We start from the raw sequence: 14,645 nt of genomic DNA, 5'->3' as shown, positions 1-14,645 counted from the left end.
TAGCACTGTTTAAAGACTTTCAATTTTCTGTTTTGTGTAATGTAATGTACACAAATGTACACTAATGTATTCAAAAGTAACTCTGAAAGTATTCTTCTACCATAAGTATAATGGGATGATAACATTACTACAGAAATTTGGGAAATTTATACAAATATGATGACAAATTCTCTGTTTGACTCAGGCTGCTTGTGCATGTTTTCCACCTCTCTCTGCCTGCCTCGCCTCTTGATCTGTGCTACTGATGGATTAGTAGATTGGTTCTTATTTTGGAACAATTACCAAAACTTCTGTAGTCCCTCTTGTAAGAGTCTCTTAAGCAAGGAAGGAGAAGCTACAGGTGTATCGCACTCAAGCAGGGATGCAGCCCTTGTTCTTCAGTGACTTTGCCAGGCTCCGAAGCTCCATGTCCCCACCATGGGCAAATGTTTAATTCTACTGGCTGTGCAGCCTGGCTGGGAACATCTGGGCACGGGATAAGGCAAAGATGTGTCAAAGGGGTGTTTCAGGTGAAGGTGAGCCAGAGGCTTAACCTGAGTACTGCTAGGAGAGCAAAGCAGAGTTTTATATTATACTTCTTTTGTAATCTGCTCCTCCCGAGCTTTGCTGCTTCTTAGTAGTGCTAAGGGTTTAGAGCATCTGTGCACCAGAAAGCTTTCCTAAATCAATAGTCTCCTGCAGCTACATAAATAGCTAACTGGAGCAAAGATGTTTATTTTTGAAGTGGGAGATGTTGCTTCTGCGACAAGGTTTTATTATAATGATTTTGATCCTCAACCTGCAATCTTTACACCAAGACAAGACTCCCCTTGATTTCAGTGCAAGCTTTGTCTGACTAAGGATTTCAGAATTAGCTCTTTGCTTTTATTTTTATTGAGAAACAAGCCTGCACTTGACAAGGAAAAAACAGTAAGTGGATCATGTCAGAGAGACAAGTTCCTATGAGAAATTTCTAGCTGGAAAAACACAGCTTTTTGATTACATGGCAAGAAGCTGCAAGGTTAAAGCTTCAAGAGTTTTCTGGGAGAAAAAGATGCTAATGCACTAATGTGAAGGGTACCTATTCCATCAGGGAAAAAAGGTGCAACCCAGCATACACCTCTGCTTCCTCTCTGTCAGAGACTACACAAATGAGTAAAGGTTGCAGCAATTAAATTAATAAACATAAACATTAGGAAAATATTTCCACAAAAATTTAAAACATCCATGGAAATAGACACATTTTGATCTAAGGATTTGATCTGAAGAATACGCATCAGTCTAGACATATTTCATGCCACCAAAAGGGCCCTAATCCCAAGGAGGACATAACCCTATATAGGAGTGGCAGTTCTGCACCAGTGTACTTCCCTCCACAAGAATCCCTAAAAACAGGCCATTTGCAGGGAAGAGCAACATGACAATCAAGCCCGGCAAAGATGGGGAGCACATAAAGCTCCACAGCTAATAGTAATTGCAGAGACAAGGAAATGGCAGCAGAGGGGCTGGGGTGTGCCCGCCCAGTGCAGCCCTGCCTTGTGGTGCAGACAGGCAAGAGGAACCAGGGAAGTTGGGCAGCTATAGGTCTGCAACACTGGGAATGGAACAGGCAAATGCAGAGCTGGGGATTCACTCAGGACTTATCCCCTGCTCCTCGGCATCAGTGGAACAAAAAAACCCCTAGGACAAGATGTCAGCAAGGTAGGAGTGTCTACTGCCTGGTCTGGCAAACAGAGCAGTGTTTGGATGGGTTTGGTGATTAGGGTTTTTTGGAGGGGGGAGTGCAGTTTGGGAGTCTTGGGGTTTTTTTCTGCTTTACATACAAAATTTCCCCTGGAAGCAGAGGATTGTGAACATGTCGCTCAGCCCGCAGCTGCTTGCTGAGCCCTGGTATGCACTTCAGTGCCCTGCTGATGCAGGTAGGTGGATGCTCCCAGAAGTTTGTGCCAGCTCTTGTCCGTCCAAAAGTCTCGTTTGACACAAAATCGGGATGCAGGAACAGACATAGCAAGGTGAAGTGTGCGGGTATATTCTCCAGAGGGGTGGGGGTAGTGAGATGCCACATTGGAGAGAGCAGCAGCCCCGCTGCCCAGAAGAGGGGTCAGGAGCCTGAATTCAGCAACTCAGTGTTCTCCGCACCAGACTTCGGAGGTGGGGAGCAGTGGGAGTCACATGCCAGCCAAGTCTGCTGCTCCAGCGCTCGGCGTGGGCAGCAGGCAGGAGACAAGGACCATGGCAGGGCGGGTGCTCCCCCGCAGAAGGCTGCACCAAACACTCATCTTCAGAAGCGGAGGTTCACCAGCATCACGCAGTAAAAGCGAGCTGTCAGCTCACCCTTACTGCAAGCTGACAGTTCCTTTCAATGAGAACGCGCAGCCTTCTCGATCCTGCTTTTTCAATAGAAAACCCCGGGGTCAGTGCGTTTAATGGAACTCATCCCACCATAGGCGTGGAGCGCAGGCACTGTCCCCACGCCAGCAGAGCGCGCGGTGCGGGGACACGGGCGGCTCCTCCCGCCATGCCCCCCCCGCACAACCCTCTGCCCGCTTCGGATCGGCCTGGGCACGCTGGCTCCTGCTCCCCCGCTCGCCCGAGCCGCGGGTACCTTCGCCACCGGGGAGCTCACTGCGGCGCCGCTACCCAGCGATCGGTACCGACCCCCGGGGGGAGGCAGGGCAGGGCAGGGCCCCCGCGGGAGCGGCACCCCGACGGTGCGGGCCGGCCGATGCTGCACGGGGTCCCCGGCCGGCCGGGCGCGCGTCGGGATGGACGGGGGTGGAGAAGGGGTGTCAGGGACCCGGCGCTCCAGGACGGAGCCGCTCCCGATCCGCGCCCGGGCCCTTCCCGCGGCATTCCAAGCCCCGCACGTCCCGTGGCGCGGCGTGGCGCGGCGCCCCCCCGCCGCCCCCGCGGCCGCCGCCCGGCGGGTCCCGCCCGGCTCCGCAGTGTCGGGGGCTGCCCCGTCACCTGATCGTCGCCGTCGCCGCGCGCGCGCGCTCACCGCACCGCCCCCCCGCACCGACCGGCCCCCCCTCCCCGCGAACGGGGGCGGGGGTGCCCGGTATATACGGCCCCGCCGCCCCCGCCCCTGCCTGCCTCCTGCAGTACGGGAGGCTGCGAGCCGCCGCTGCCGCCGCCGCGCCGGGCCGGGCCCCGGCAGGTGGGCGAGCCGTGCCGAGCCGGGGCTGCTGCGGGGTGAGTGCGCGGGCGGCGGGCGCGGGGCTCCGGCCCCCCCATCCCATCCCCTCCCCTCCCCGTGGGGGGCGGGGGAGCGGCGCCGCCGCCGCCGCCGCCGTGGGAAGGTGCCGGGGGGCGGCGGCCGAGGGGGCTCGCCCGGGTCGTACCTGTTGCGGGGCTCGGGGGGCCGGGGGCGTGGGCGGCGGCGGGGCTGCGGACTTCGGGGCGGCGGCGGTACAGCCCCGCGGCTCCGCCGTGCCCGTGGGTGCAGCCCCGCGGACCCCCAGCGGTCCGACCCGCCGAGATGCGGAGCGGAGCCTCTCGTCCTGCCCGCCCCAGGGTCGCGGTGCCGGTGCGGGCGGATGCTCGGCCGGAGCCGGGCACCTGCACTACGGCAGCCCGCGGGCGCAGTCCTGGCTCGCCCCGGGCGCTTCCCGGAAAGTTTCTAGAACTCCTTAAGCTGGGAAGTGGCATTAACAAAACCCCGATCCCGGGGCCGGGCTGCCGCGCCGCCGCCGCCCGGTGAGGATGCTTCGCGTGGGGGGCTCGCCTTGGCGACCTGCCCTTCCCGCACCGCTGCGCGGGTTGGCGCGGAGGAGCCGCGAGTGGCCCTGCCTGGCCAGCTGCGGGGCGGTGCGGGGCGATGCGGAGCCTGCCGCGGGCGCGGCGCAGCCGGGGCTGTGCGACTAGGGGGTGCAGGACACGCGTCCTGAGAGCAGCTGCGGGGAAAAGGGTACCGCTGTACGTCCGTAGTCGGGGCGTGTTTCTGGTCTCAGTTGGGTTTTGGGTTTTGTGCGGTTTTTTAGTTAAAATCCCTCCAAACTTAACGGGCATCACATTCTAGCCGCTACGTACCCCATAAGGAGCAAGCAAAAGCGCAATTAATTACTTTTAGCTTTCGCTGGGAAATACAGTATATGAAAAAGCCCTCTTCTGATTGCTGGTGTGTCGGGAGGAGCAGCCGCTTTCCAGGAGCACTCTTTTGCCAGGCAGATTTTGGGATGCAGGCACTGGGCTGGCATGCGCAGGAAGGTTCCAGAACAGCGGTGCCGCCTGTTCCCCGGGCAAGGGAGCACCCCAGAGCACCCACCTCTTCCTAGGGACTGCGCAATCAGGCTTCCGCACCGACACAGCACATCTCGCTGTCACCCGGGAGGGGGGATGCCGAGGTAAAGCTTGAGTGCTGCGTGTTTGGGATGAGGAGAGCTCGGCTGCCCTCGTGCAGTCGTGGTTTGGTGACTGGGCTGTGGCTCGGTGCAGTCATTAGCAAGGAGCCACCAGGAAACGCCTTTGCTGTGCTGCTTCTACTGACGTGGTTTTGAGAAATCCACGTTGCCACAACCTGAAACAAGTTTAAAATGACCATAGTGGTGATGGTTCCTTTTCACAGTAATGGCTTTTAGCAAGCTGTCTCCCTCTGCAGTAGGGCACTAGCTCTCCTGGTAGCATATCCTGCAGCATGGGTTCTTTTTGCTTTTTAACAAACTAGACAAATTACACAAAATCAGCTGAGAGGAATGACCTACTTGGAGAGAGAAGAGGAGAAAAAGTGTTTGAGAAGGAGACCTTGATTCCAAATGTCACCTTGTGTGTCCTACCGTTTGTCCTAGCCAAGCAGGGTCCTTGCCTCTGAAGGTGTGAACTGCATGGCTCAAGGGCTTGCTTCCCCTAACCACCCCCCCACTACCCCCCCGCCCCTTTCTGCTTCAGCCGGAAAGAAATAGTTACTCATGAAGGGGCATTTCAGGTGTTTCTTAAACATTCTTGCATTACAGCTGTAGCATCCAGAAGTTAAAATACCTAGAACGTTTCTCCTTACCCTCTCACACACCAGGTTTAAAATTAGAACATCATTAGCAAAATTGTAGGTGGCTCTAGGGAAGCAGGGGATATTTTGCGGCTGAAAGTCACAAAGCCATCAAATAACATTTTCACAAATACCTGGGTCTTGCAGGTCTTCAACATGGCTGGCACTGACACAGCTACCTTCCTGCATGCGGCTCAGTGCAACGTGTAAGTACAAGAGATCTTTCTGTGAATTTTGTGTGTGTGTGTGTGTATTTTAGTAAATGAATGGTCTCTTCCCCCCGCTTTAAATAGGTGGGTTGATTGCGACAAACGGGGAACGTAGCATATTGCAGATGTTTTTGGTTCTGGGGCATCATGGGTAATATCGGAAAGGCTCTGCTTTTCATACCAAAAAAACAAAAGTAACTAGGAAAGAATTTACCTGTGTTTCCAGTGCTTGCATTATCAGCATCTATCCCCTGTTAAAGAATGAGATGTATTTCAAATAATTTGTGACAATGTTATGGCCTTGCTTGAACCATTGAAATGTTGGAAGGTAGGTACCCCAATGATTCCATTAATACCACTCAACAGTCAAGGAACAGTTGAAAACTGAAAAGCAAAAGTAAGGTATGGCAAAGAATTCAGCTTATTTAATGTGGAAATAGCATTTTTAATGTAATAAGAATGAAAACTGCCTTACCAGCATTGAACATCGATGTATTAAATGCACGTTCAGAGGGGAAGAGTTGGCTGCATTTCACCACAGGTTAAGTAATTGTGGGTTAATAGACTCTGTCAAATACGTCCTGAGAAATATTAGTTCAAGAAGTAAGGTTTCTTCACAATATGCCTGCATTTTACCTTGAAAAGAAGTCCACATTTCTGAAAACTCTTGCTACTGCATATAGGCATGATGGCTGTCTGGCTATGTAAGAGCGGTTTTTAAAAGATGCTGTGGAGAGGAAAAATAACAGGTGCTCATAAGATCAGTTTTAAAAATAGAAGGCAGAAAAGAATTGGGCCTTCTCATGAAAACTGTCCTACCTGACTATTTCCCTTTTCATCCATCAAGCTAAGAGATGCTCCAATTTTACTTGTATTAGCATAATATTTTTGTTGGCCACTGTTAGAGAGGCTTGCATTTTAAAAGATAGATGAGAGGTTTAGTTAAACCAAGAGTACATAAACCTGGGAGAATGTTATATTACTTTGAATTGTTTTGAAAACAGAAATTGTTTTCTGTACTCTAGCAGTGTCTTCAATATTCTCTCACAGTGTGTACTTGGTATTTCTTGATAAGGTATGGCTGCCTCAAATCACATAAATAGGGGTTAAGTAAATGTGACATTCTTTCATGATAAACTTGTCATTTACTGTTTTTATGAATGGTTAAATTCATGTGTTTATTGAAAATCTCATACCCTGGATTTCACAAGCATAAAGTTTTTAACATTCTTTTCACATACTGTGCATTTGTGTAGTGCCAATATATATGCATGGTGCAAGGAGAGAAAAGAGTACTATTTACTTCATCTTATTTTACCCATTGCATTTGATAGGTCATACGCAGATGGAGTGAAGTTGATGTAGGATATGTACATGGAAAAATCCTCATTCTTGAAATATATTTAGAATAAAAAGCTGCCAATATAGGCTTGCCTGGTTTTGGTGAGGAGTGTGTGCTTTGAAGAAGGGTTGGGTTTTTTCCTTCGGGTAATTAATTTTTAAAGAAGTGGTTTCCTAGTTTAAGAAACCAGCAAGGGAGGGAGAGATGCAAAACGTTATTACAAGAAAAGGTCAGTACTATCCTGTTCCTTCATTGTTTCATTCATGGGTTTGTTTTGGGCTTGTTTTGTTTTGGTTTTTTTTCCCCTCGTGTCTGACCTGCCAAAAGATTATTTAGGAGGGGAGGGAAAGAACAGAGTGTGTTTATAAGGTAGACACATGTATCGGAAGGAATGCTTAATTAGGAAATAGCGATACAGCCCTACAGCCTAATGGAGTGAGAAGATGACAATTCTCAGCCAGCTGGGTGGGGCACAATGCAGTGCTAACTGTAAGCCTTTTGTCTAATAAAAATGCCTGAAACAAAGTGGTTGACTGGCAGTCAGCATCCCACTTGACCTTTTTAAAACCAGGAAAACAAAGTTAATGAATGTATCTTTCAGTCGCCACCCAGTATATCGGGATTTTTGTGCGTTACTGGAGAGCCACGACTCTGGCAGCTTTAGTTCTTATCGCAACATGGCTATTCAGAGTTTGAAAGATGATTTGTGAAATTGTGCCTGTGGAAATTATTAAAGCCTCAAGCGAAAGAAAGCCCTGTATACAGCTACTAAACTACTTTGCCTGACTGGTTTTGAGGTTCCTTTTCTTGTCAGTGCAATGAACTAACTTCACCAGAGTTTCACAGGGTTGCTGGAAAATACAAATCTTCCCGTTTCTAAGCTGTGCTTTAAGACTCCTGTATTACTGAATAGTTGGAATTGCTAGATAATTACAGCAAACCCAGTTCATTATGTAAGTTAAATGTAGACATTGTTTAAAACTTTATTTTAATGAGGTAAGGCATTCCTAAATACTCTTGCTAGAAAAATGATTTTGAGCTTTTTTTTATAAATGCTGAATATACTGCATGACTGTTAAAGAATTTGTAGCATTTCATAAGCAGGATACTGGCAAGACACTGTTGTTTTTTAATGATCTAGAATGTAAAATCAAGTCTAATAGTCCCCGATATGTGTAAGCAGCTATTTATGTGTTGCTAAATTTGAAGCAGTATAAATTGTATAACTTGTGCAAGTCTGGTAAGCCTGCATCTATTGGAAATGGTGTAGAAGAGCCTGTTCTGATGCAGATCATCAGCGTGAGGGGAATTTTATATAGTTACGAGATACCTTGGAAACAGAACTAATATTTGTGCTGGTTTGTTAGTACATTAAATGCTTAATTACTTCCTTTGAACATGATTGAGGAGGTTGATTTACAAATTAATACTTGTTTTTAATGCTAGGTGACAGTATCACCACTGAAACGCAGAATTCTCTGTGGTTTACACTTTCTGTAGAGACAAACAATTTAGTTTGCATGTATCAAAAAGAAAATGGTGGCTTCTCATCTCTCGGTGAAGACTGAATAGAAAACTGATGTGGTTGATGTCTTAACACTGGGGCACTGTTTCGCAGAGAATAATGTATGCGCTGAACTGTCATCATAAAATTAGACAAACTTTTTAATGAGCAGTGAACGTTTTAAGATGCAGCTCCTTTCTGCTGCACTTAATGTCTGAATGTTATTATGGGTGTCTGCATTAATAGAACACACTCAGGCTCATGTATTGTGTTATAGATAAAACAGGGAATAGGCTAGAGAGGGGAAATGTAAGTGCTATCCAGGAACTGATTTTTCTTAGGCTTGCTGTAGAATATTCAATAAGATGAAAAAGTATAAATGGTAAATGGTACATATTTATCATTTGAGTATTATTGATCTGGATGAAAAGAAAACAAGTAAAAATCAGCATTTTAAACAGAACTTAAAAATTAATCTCTAAGACTTTGAAACCTGTAATCAATGTAAATTGGAGGGGAGGAGAAGGAAAGGATTGGGGGAACAGTTGCAGGCATTGAGCACATGTTCTACTTCTTCAGCTTTGTCAAGGAAATAGGTATCGTGATGAAGAAGATAAAACAACCACCTAAATTTACTGGATTTCAAATCAACTAGTAGCACTTCTGAATTTTGTGGGGTATTGCTGCAAATCAGCGTGTTGTGTCTGTGCTTTGTTGGAGCAGCAGACCTATTTGCAAAGCTGTTTGTCACACTGTCGTTTTTATTATAATAAGGCTTATATGGAAATACTCCTGCAATGCATCTAAAGAAAAGACGAATGGCAGCATTTATAGGAGGTGGCAGATTATACCACAGTGCCTGCGTAGGGAGGAGGGGGTTGGTGTCATTTGTCCCAGCCCCCTTACTAAAGAGGGATTGACATTGTTTAATTATGAGGCACGTTGCACTGGACTAATGTAAAGATTAACACAATGGGGCCCTTAACCTGGTTAAGGAGTCGGGGCCCTGCCCCAAAGTAAATAATGAATATGAGTTTGTTTGCCCAGTGGGTCTTACTGGGTGGAAAAATGTCTGGGAGTCTGTTCCTTTTTCTTTTTTAACTGTTTGTCTAGCATATAAATCAATTAAAATTAGGAATGTTTTGAAAGAAGGTTGGCCTTTCTAAACAAACCAAGAGACTTGGATTTTGTTGTTTTATTTCCACTGAAGGGTCTGATCCCATTTTAATACTTTTGAACTTTAAAAGCAAACCCATCAATTTCAAGATAAAGAAAAATAAATGGTGACTGCTTTACCCGATATAAAGCCACAGCTGCCCTTGTGGACTCATGCTGTTCATCCTCTGTAGTGATTGTGGTCCTCTGTAATGCAGCAATATGATGTTAATTCTTGCAAATTTGGAATTTAATTTTTCTTGACGCATAAAAAAACGAATCTGAGCAAGGAAGATAGAGATGAGGAAAAAACGTGGATTTTCTCTTTGTGAAAGACTGCTTCCCCTGTTGAATAGATTTCATTTTTCTGTCTTACTTGCATGAAGGATGTAAGTCTTGAAGGAACATGCAGGCTTTATGTGCAGGAAGTTGCAAAGCTGGACTCAAGTTCCCTTGCATTCTGATGGGTCACCATTCCCCCTGTGGACCTCACCTGGGATGGATAGCTTGGCCTGAGTTTTCAGCTGTTCTTGGTTCTGCTGAAAACCTATATTTGTCTTGGAGGCTGACAGATAGCGAATCGTTAATTTTAAGGATTTACTAAAGTGTAAGCCTAAATTAGAATGCTTCTGAAAACAGATCTAGTCTAGATTTAGACTACAACTGGGGAAAAAAAGAATGTCAATTTTCATTTTGGTTAACTATCAAGCCAACGATGCCACAGACAGTTTTGGAGCACACTGCAGGAAAATGGCTGCCTTAGTTTTTCTTGGCTGGGCTTACAGCAGTAAGCCCCAAGTCATTGCTGCTGGCTCGCGGTCCCATTAGCTCAGCTGAGGTGCACCTTGCACTCCTGGCATCCTCTGCTAGCACAGGCTCCGTGTCCTCACTCACATTGCCGGCAGGCTGTGGACTTTCATCCTGAGCAGCTTGACTCATCAGACCTCTTAAAACAAATATTAGCAAGGCAGAGACCAAAAGCACTGCCGGGGGAATGGTGCTGTTGACTGCAGTTGAGCCGGGGCATTTGCCGCCGGTGGCCACATCGCGGCTGTGCATCCCCTTCCTCTGGCACAGTGTCCTCCCGAGAGAGGAGGATCTGCAAAAGGCACCAGAAAAGTCTCTTACCACCTGCTTTCCAATACAGAGTTAGCCAGCTTACCAAACCAGAGTAGTCTAGCCTCAAGAAAGAAAAATCTAGCCCTCAGTGACAAATGCCACACGTGTTACAGGTGATCATCAGCCTTGCTGTGCCAGAGCAGGTACCAGTGCTTTGGCACCAGCTCAGCTTGCAAGTCACCACTAAGGGCTTCAGGTTCATTGGAAGCCAGTGGAAATATTTTTGGCATGCTGTGGTACATATGGTATTGGTGAAGACACTGGTGGCTGTACTTTTACATCTCTGCTCTTGACTGATGTGCAGGTGCAAGGGAGCCAAGGAAAAACCAGACAGAAGACTGGACAAAACGCCACACTCCTAGTGTGAGTTATGCCCTGCTTTCTCCCCATCCCAGTCTGGTATGTTACTGGTTCTGGGAGCCATTGAGGATGGGCACAGCCTGAGGAGCTTGGAGCTGGTACTGGCAGGGAAAAGCTTGCTCCCAGAAGGGAGGATGGTGTTGCAGCTGATTTCAGAACTATAACCTCTTCAGGTCTTCCAATGGGTTTCCAGCTAGGCTGTAAAATTTTTTTCTTTTCCTTCAATGCTTCTTCTTTAAAAGTTAGATGCACTACCTGGTGTCTAATTCTAGGATTGAAGGCTGGATGTGCAGGGATTTAAGATGGCTCAGTCTGTCACAGATGCCAAGCCTGACCTTGGACACAATAGATAAGCATCCCTCTAGCATTGCTTTTTCAGCAAAGACTTGGGCGAGGTGGTAGAAATGATGTTTGTTGACATCTTCCAAGCATGCTGTGAGGTCTAATATTTGTAAAGATGTTTGTGATTCTTTTGGAAGAAGGGCAGTTTGCTTCTGGCTGTCAGTCCTGCTTCCTAACCCACTTTGGTTAGTAGTGAAGTGGGAAGCAGGGTTTGAATCTCCACTCCTCAAAACCTACTCACCAGGGGCTCCTTTAGCAAACAGGGACAGATTTCCTGGATAAAGGGTTTGATCCCCAGAGTGCTTGAATGCATTATCCAGCTGGCTGTCAATATCAGAGCTGCTGGAGTGGGGAGTGTACAGGGTTGCATGCAGTCTTCTTTTGGATAACAGAAGATGCTTTTTTCCTTGTTTTGTGCTTTAAGTAAAAACAAAGTCTGCTGGCAAGAGAAGACTCGGAAGCACTGTGTGCTCTGTAGCCTGCAAAGGGGGCTTTGACACTCCTTGGAGCCGAGCAGCTGGAGCGAGGGTGGGATTTACTGCTGTGAGTGATGTGCTCTCTTCCCTCTGTGGTGTTCACAGTGGGAAGGCTCCACATCTGCCTGTGACTTTCGCCCCTGGACAGCAGCACTTGCTGGATTATGGAGGCTGTCATTTATCATCACTGTCTCTGACTGTAAAAGACAGTCCAGTGCTCCTGACAAAGTGATGGGAGGATTGGGTATGGTCAAGAAACAGCTTGCAGGCTTTTTTAACTAGGAAAGTGATTTCAGAGAAAGTAAAGGAGGTTGGGAGGAAGGTAAAGACTCCCAAAGACCTACAGCAACAATTTTACAGCCTTGCACAGAGGGTTGAAATTTGTGTGAAGAATGGAAAGCGGAAAAAGTAAGTGTGCCTGGCTACAACTGGAGATAGGGATTATTTAAGAAAATAAAGACCGGAAGGGCTTGTATTCAGAAAGGTCAGAAGGATTAGGATTCCTTCCAGGGAAAGCCAGTGGGAGGTGAGTTTTCTGGGAGGGAAGATGCAGCATATGTCAGAAAAGGGAACTGGTGTATCACCCAGGTGCTGCAGGGGACACATTGGGGGTTGTAGATGCATCAGGTACAGGGAACCTCAGAGCATCTTCTTGCTGTCCATGTGCCAGGAGGCTGGTGCCCAGCTGGGAAACAAAGTCTGTTTGAGGGATGCAGAGGTTGAATGGTAATGGGATTATCAGTGCACTCATAATCCAAAAACCAACAAGTACTGGTACTTGCTAGTACAATTCTACTCCCATTAAAATCTGCTGGTTTTCTTTTGATCTCAGCAGGTACAGCTAATATGCCAAAAAGTGGATAAACTGCCCAGGTTCAACATGAGCATCTCTAAGAAGGGTGCTGAGTATTCACATACCTATTTATATTGAGAGCTGTGGTGCTCTGTACTGCTTTTTTATTTTAGGACTTGTTATCTATTCATGCAGTACTCTGGAGACCTCCTGGTTTTCCTTCAGACATGTGTTCAGTGACATAACAGTGACTGTGTAAAACCCACTTACCTAAGTCTTGAGCAGGGTTGATCAGTTTAAAAGATAATCCAACAATGTTAGGAAAACAAGTTGAAGGTTCCATGAAAATCCAACAGACACTTTCATCTTATTGCAAATGGGTACCTAGCAGGGTGCAGTGTGATGCACAGATGAGTGCAGCAGGAAAGTTCTGGGGCTGTCTGGTGGCTGTACTGCCACAGAGATATAGGCAGGACCTCTGGTCGCTGCTACTGGGTGGGGGAGAGAAGCTGCTGATTTTGTGCCATGTGTGTCCACTGTGTGTTGAATCCTGGTGAGGTTTGAGTGAACAGTGTGGCAGCTCACAGTGGAGCAAGCCTGTGGAGCTGGAGCAAGAGTCCCTCCTCCCATATTCTCATACTGTGATGCTTTCATCAACAAGGTGCCTTAAAAGCCACTAATCTGCTCTCTCGTGGAAAGTGGGGCTTTTCGTGGTAACTGCCAGATCCTGCCTGGTCATATCAGTGTCACATACTCTGCTGCCTGCCTGTCTCTCAGTGGCCATCCCAGTCTTGGTGGCTTCCCTTCATGGCTCATCTTGTTCTTCCCTGGCTGCCGCTGTGCCTGGAGCAGGTCTGGGTGCTGTCACAGGCTGGCATCCTCATGCAGCGGTGATGCAAATAACAGATGGTGCAAGAAACTCCTGTCCTCAGTGTGTCCCAGCAGAGGCACAGATGCAAGTCAGGCTTCTCCTTAGGAGCAGGGATTTCTGGAAACACCTACCCCATTAGTACTAATGGTGGCAGTAGCAGTAGAAAGCTTTAGTAGGTACCTCCACCCACATCTTATTTCAAAATAGTAACAAGAACATTCAGCAGTTGGCAGTCTAATGTGTCCAGGGATATACAGATTGTTGGGGTTTTTTTTAAAGATGTCTTTGCTGGTTATTCAACAGTCATGTGATCAAAAGTTAAAAGGGTTTTATTTTTCTGCATCTCGAAGGTTCAAGTGGCAACAGTTTCTTTGATTTTGTGTCAGACGGTTTTCTGTTTGACGCAGAATTTAGCCACAGCCCAAGAGCACCGCAGCTTCCCTTCAGTGGTGCGTGGCTGGTGGATGATAACATATCAAATACCAAGGAACAGCTGAACAAAAGCTCTTTTTAAAACAAAAAAAGCCCTACACCAAATCTCACAGAGGCCATAGCATTGCTTGTTAAGCTGTTTTGGACAACTGGGCTAGGATTGGGAAGCACATTGGATGCATGTGCTGTGTCAGGGAAACAGAAAAAAATAAGTAATCCCTCTACTCCTGCTTGCAAAAATAATCCAGGCTAAATCATACCATTCCTTAACTCCACCTTCCCTGAAACTTGGTGAAAGCCACGATTCCTGCTACTTTCATTAGGTCAGAAACTGTAACTGATGCCTCCGGAGATGCAGAGGGACAGGACTGCATTGTTGACTCTAAAGATGCTTTAGGACCTACCTGCTCGTATGGAGCCACCAAAACCACAGCCAAGTTGTTGATGCACCTCATGGTTGGTGGGGGGCAATGTTAGAAGCTGTGGCGTTTGATTGTCCCCAGACTTTTTGGAAGAGATAATTGAGGTGATGGAGGAGATTTTTTCAGGCAGGCAGGAAAAGGGATGTGAGTTGCATTGCGGGTGCCAGTTTTTGCATTGGCTGTATCTCGCTTTACATTGTTTGGTCATTTTATAAAAAGATCCAGTCAGGAATATACCTGTTTATACAAATCTGCAGAAAACATGATAGGTTTTTGTGTGTTGTGTAGCCAGCCTACAAGGGATTTTGTTCTTGTGTCTGATTCTGGAGAGACCAGTGTGTGTGATTTGCAGTGCTAATGGGGATGTAGGCAAAAAATGAAGGGCAGAAACGTCTTTGTGCAGAACAACAGACCAACCAGAGCAGGAGGAGTTCAACCTTGCAAACTGCCAGCTCTTGGAGGATTTGAAGGAATGTGATAGGGAGCACATGGTTTGGCAAAAAGCTATTAGGGGTAATGCCACCCAGAGTATTTCAACCTCACAGTCAGGTTCCTGGGGTTGGTGGGTAGAGATGCCAGGCAAGGGGTTTCCCTCTTGTTGTAGCATTAGGTTTTGGGTTTTTTTGGTTGGTTGGTTGGTTGGTTGGGTATTTTTTT

This window comes from Lonchura striata, chromosome 2 (assembly GCF_050655825.1).
Source record: "Lonchura striata isolate lonStrDom1 chromosome 2, ASM5065582v1, whole genome shotgun sequence".
Lineage (NCBI taxonomy): Eukaryota > Metazoa > Chordata > Aves > Passeriformes > Estrildidae > Lonchura > Lonchura striata.
Note: the sequence above shows the minus strand (reverse complement) of the source record.